Here is a 6,047-nt window from a genome sequence, read left to right as displayed (position 1 = left end):
CCACAAGCCGCAAGCACAGCGTAGAGATCCTCTCACCTCTCCAGAAACTGAAATCGCCTGCTCCAGCCACCCGGATGCCGCCGCCTCAATGGTCCCCCGTGGAAAACGGAAACAAGGAGTGGCGCATCCGAGTTCCGGCCTCAAGTAGGTTGCATTACAATGCAGGCTTACTGTCATATCAGCAGTCTCTTCCCATAAAAGCATCCCTTTGATTTACGCTTGAAAGAATAACGGCTGAAAGAAACCCTAGAAGAAGACTATCTGATCCAACTTCCTTACCCCTAATAAAAATGCTTGTGGATTGGGAAAATATTTTTTTTAATTACAAAGAATGAAATAATCCGTACAAAATCTATATCAGATTGCTTGCAGTCTCAGGGAGGGGGAGGGAGGAGGAAGAAAAGCTGAGAATTTGGCAATTTGGCTAAAAAAAAAAGATTAAAAATTGTTTTTTATGTAATTGAGGGAAAAATGAAAAAAAATTAAAAGAAATAATCCTTACAAAGAGCTCACATTTTATTGGGGAGACAAGAAGTACATATATAAATATCTGAAGTAGTAACTATAAATTGAATAAATACAAACAAATACAAACATACATTTAAATTCGAGTAGTTGGAGAGAGGGGGTATTTTCTAGCCGTTGGGTCATAAAAGTCTTCATGAAGAATATGGTACTGTCATAAAAGAAAGAAAGAGACTTTTTGAGGTAGAGGTTTAGGAGGGGAGTGAGTGGATGTAGTTCGCGAATAAGTGAAAACAGTTTTTCCCTAGTAGTTTGACTGTAAAAGAGACATAAGTTGATAGTCACTTGCTTAAAAGAATGGTGGCCTTTTTTAAGGATGGTAGATGACTGAGCATATTTATAACAGTAAGGAAAGAGCCAGAGAATAAGAAGAGATTGAAAATTAGGGAGAGAGGATGATTGGTCGCCTGGGGACAATCTGCTAGAGGAGAATGGAAAGTTTGAGATCAAGAAAATGAGTAGAAGTGCTGGTGTCTGAACCTCTAAATTTATTGCATAGATTTATAATGTCATTCAATGGAGATTCACATTTCCTGGTTTCAGTTTCTCCATTGAGAAACTTCTCAGCATTGGAGAAGGCCTGGGTAAAGGCTGTCAACTATATTTTTGAAACCTCTAAGTTTGCCCCAGGCCCTTAGGAGCTTGCCTTGGGGGTAGTCCCAGACTGACCTTATCCCCATATTGAGCAAAAGACCTTAAATTATTTAATGATCCCAGTTTAGATAAAATTAGTATGCAATCAAGTCTTAAGAGTTTCTCCCATAGTAGTCAGAGACCCCTCCCTGGTAGTCCATCCTCTGGCTGGAAACATCTTTTTGAATCCAGAGTAAACATTATCCCCTTCCTGTTAATGAAGTCCTGAGCTCATCATTTCCTTTTGCTAATTAGAACTAATCAATCTTACTTCCTCTTCTTTTGTTCCCCAAAAGGTATATAAGACCCCTAGTTCTGTCACTCTTTGGAGAATCATCTTTGGCAGTGCATTCTCCTAGAGGCCTGATGGCAAACCTATGACATGCATGTCAGCACTGACACATGTAGCCACATTTTCGATGGCACGCGCTGCATGCAGTCGCATATAGAGAAGTGTGGGGCCGCATGCCGAGAGGATGAAACATTTGCTGTAGTGTAATGTAGACACTGTGCTGGAGGTCTGTAGGCCAAAACAATTGTCACTAAGCAAGTAAGTTAAATAATTAGTTTTTGGTTTATTAAATACAGTTATATATTACAATTATATACTTTTGTTATTTAAACTAAACTAAATATTGTGAAATTATGGTTTTTTCCTCGAAGTGACACACTTCCTGAGTTATGCTTTGGTTTTTTTTTTTTGGCGAATTTTGACACACCAAGCTCTAAAGGTTGCCCATCATTGTCCTAGAGACACTGTTCCCAGAGTCCCAGATCTCTGGCTCTGTTTGGTTTTAAGTACTTGACTCTGGTAGTGGAATGTTAAGAAATTGTCTCTTACCTGATTAAAGATTTGTTTTTTCTGACCATTTTAGTGATTCTGTGTTTTTCCAAATCAACAAGGCTCAAAAAGGAAAGATGGAAGATATATAATATGAGGGAACATAGAGAAGGCCAGTTTGCCTGGATTTCAGAATGTCAAAGGCAAATGTAAAGTCCAATGAGGCTGGAAATATAGTTTGAACCCAGTTGTGTAGAGCCTAAAAAGATAAACACTGTGTAAATATCTTGGTAATTATCTTGCCCTATCATATCTGTGACGAAGTATAAAAATGAATCTCTTTACCCAAGGACCCAGAGTAACTTGAAGAAATTGACTGTCTTTGGGACCCAGAGTAACTTGGAGCAGCTGATAAACCTTCATAGAGTGACCTCTAATAAACCAAAAGTAAACATGGAAACCTGGGATGGGATACTTAGCTAACTTTAGGTCTCCATTCTGCTGAACAAACTATATACTGCTGAGCAGACTATATACTGAGATGAAAAGATAAATAAAATATAAAACAGTGATATAAGCTATGCCATGAGGCCAAAATAATTAATTAATTATACATTTAATGATACAATAAACATATGCCATAAATTTAGAGATTCAAATAACAACAACACTTCTACTCATTATCTTGATCTTAAGCCTTCATTCTCCTTTAGCAAATTGTCCCCCCGGTTGTCAACAATTCTCTCTAATTTTCAACTTCTTCTTTTCCCCTGGTTCTTTCCTTACTGTTACAGACATGTTCAGTTTTCTACCATCCTTAAAAAGTTGTTCATTATTCTCTCAAGTTACTGTCTTCTATTCTATATCTTTATTACCTTTTACAGTCAAACTATTAGGAAAAAGGGTGTTTCACTCATTTCCTGAATCTACTTAACCCCTATTCACTTCTTATAGTTAGTTGGTCATGTGGAACTGCAATACAGGAGAAAAACTGATTTGGATATATAATATAGATCTATGAACTATACATATAAAAGTGATCTCAGCCCATAGGAGCTTATGAAATTGGTAAAAGTATAGAAAGAAAAAGAAGCGAGCAGAGGAGAAAACTATGGAATACACCCACATAGAGGAGGTGGAACAAGGTTGATGATCCCACAAAGGAATCTGAGGAGCAGCCACCAAGTAAGTAGAAATTAGAAAAACAAATAAACAACAACAAAAAAAGGGTAATGTTATGAAAATTCAGGGGTTTAAAATCCTTAGGGCTCAAGAAATCAGTGATAAAAAGAAAGGTTCTATATACAATCGAGATACTTAGAGCACCACCTTTTGTAGCAGTGAAGAACCAGAAACAAAGTCAATATCCATTGTCTGGGGGTTGCCTAAACAAATAGTGGTACATTAATGTAATGGAATATTACTGTGCTATAAGACTGACAAATATGATGAATACAGAATAGCATAGAAATAGTTAAATGAACTGATGCAAAGTGAAGTAAGCAGAATCAAGAAAACAACATACACAATGATTACAATACAAATGGAAAGAAAAATAACCCCAATTTAAAAAAATGAATATTGCAAAATTACAAAGAACTGTCTTGGCTTCAAAGATGAAATATGAGAATACATTTCCATCTATTCCTTTGCAGAGGGTGAGGGTGGTCTGGGCTGAGGGAGCAGGTTGTCCAGAGGTGTAAAACATACATTGTCAGATTTGTTAGATGTATTGATTGATTTTTGCTGATTTCTTTGTTTTTCTTCAACTTTTCTCTTTAAAAAAAAAAGTTCTTTGTGATGAGAGCAGGGAAAGGGGACCCAGGGAGAAATGTAAGTCATATGAAACAAAAGATAGCAATGGAAAACCTTTTTTTTTTTTAAAATTAAGAATGACTTGTAATGACATTAGAAAACCAACAGAGGGACATGCCCACAAAGTGCAAGGAGAGAAAGTAGGGCAAACTATTAATGCATTGTCATGTTTTCTCACAGAAATGATTTGTAAAACATGAGTTGAGAAAATTACTAAAAATGTCCCAAATCTATAACTAAGCCAGTGAGAAGAACACAGTAAGTATAGTTTAGAAGTCTCAAAAAATCACATTTTAGTGTGTATGTATACTAAATATACTCCTGCTCCCATTTATTAAAGTGAACATTTATAAAGTGAATAGAAATTCTATAACAAAAAAGAAAATTTTCCACTTTTGCCAGGTATTTTGCAATGTACTTAAAAATTAAATTTTTCATTTACTCTTCTTCTATTTTTCATCTTTAATTTTATTCAATGAATATTTTACTATTGTTAAAAAATGAATGTTATATCAGTTACTATTATTTAAATGGCTTAAATTTTTTTAATCTCAGTTTGATAAAATGATTATTTGATATGTGCTGATTTTTCTTTCCTAATAATTTTTGGCATATCCCATAGCTGATTAGTCCGGTGTTTGGCACATAAGGGAAACTCAATAAATGCTTATTTGACTGTTGGAAATGCTGATTAACTCACAATTAAAGTCCACTGAAATAGTCCTGCTGTATTCTTTTACCACCAATTCTGGGAAATTTTAAAGCTTTTTTATCTAACCCCAAAATGATGAGGCTCTGGACCTGGAGGGCAATCAGGTTATATAAAGAGAGGTGAATTGGCCCAAGTTCGAAAAATGGATCAAATCAAGGCTTCCATGCCAATAGCAATGAGATTAGATCTGTGCCACTAAGCTTTTCACAGATAGGAAGACTTAAGTCTCAAAAAAAAGTTAGTTCCTGCTTTCAAGGAGGAAACATTCAAATGTAGGAAGAGGCCTATATTGGAGGTTTCAGCTGAAAGTCAGATGGAAGAGCCTAGTGCAACAAAGTGGATAGTAACGCATCATTTTCTTTAGTATAATTGTCATTTAATAACTTAACTTTTGTACATTTACTCTAGTATCAGCAGACTGTAAATTTTACTCAGTTTAAAAGTCATCAGAGGGAGCAGCTGGGTAGCTCAGTGGATTGAGAGCCAGGCCTAGAGACAGGAGGTCAAATTTGACCGCAGACACTTCCCAGCTGTGTGACCCTGGGCAAGTCACTTGACCCCCATTGCCTACCCTTACCACTCTTCTGCCTTGGAGCCAATACACAGTACTGGCTCCAAGACAGAAGGTAAGGGTTTTAAAAATAAATAAAGAAAGAAAGAATAAAAGTCAGCAGATGCTTTCTTTTTTCTTTTTTCCTTTTTTTTTTTTTTTACCTTGGAGGAATTGCCATTATTTTATTCCTAAATCTTCTGACTAATGATAAAAGGTTACAATTCAGAAGGTTAATGGACTAATTTGATCCTTCTCTAACAAAATCATGTTTTTTGGTATATTTGAGCACTGGTAGTATGATACAAAGTATTAAGGAGAAAAAAAATATCCTGACAAGAATGGGCTAACCTATTGTTAACATTTTTTTTTCTTTAACTGCTTTCAAGAATCCTGCCACTTCTACAGTCTGAAGGGGAATATGGTCCTGAAACTCCATGGTGGTGGTGCTAGGAGTCACAGATGTCAGAACAAAGTCACTTCCTGGTCCCTATCCCACTTTATGGGTAAAATTTGTGATATAAAGAAAACATTATGAGAATAAAGGTTATAGTGAATAATTTGATAAATAGATCTTCATAGTCTTATGTTCACATACATACAAAACACAGAAAATAGTGTGAACTTGTGTTGTTTAGAAGTTGGACAGGGATATAACTTCTAAATGCTAATAATCTTATAATATTTAAGGTTCTGAGTATTTTAAATATCTTTTAAAATAAATTTTGTATTGGAAGCTTTTCGTACAGCAACCAATACAACAAATGTTTTTAAAAGCTCCTACTATAGAAGTTCTCAAACTTTTTGATCTCAGGACACAGTACTCTCTTTAAAATTATTGAGAACCCTAAAAAGCTTTTGTTTTTACAGGTTATATTTGTTGATATTTACTGTATTGGAAATTAAAATGCCTTAATATTATTATAAAAATAGTTTTGACTTCAGAGACCCCCAAAAAGGCTCTCAGGGACCTCTAAGGACCTTCTTGGAACACTTTTGATAACTCTTCTTTCTCTTACTGTACAGTATAT

Source organism: Gracilinanus agilis, chromosome 3, assembly GCF_016433145.1.
Source record: "Gracilinanus agilis isolate LMUSP501 chromosome 3, AgileGrace, whole genome shotgun sequence".
NCBI lineage: Eukaryota > Metazoa > Chordata > Mammalia > Didelphimorphia > Didelphidae > Gracilinanus > Gracilinanus agilis.
The sequence above is the reverse complement of the archived record's forward strand: the minus strand, read 5'-3'. Positions refer to the sequence as shown.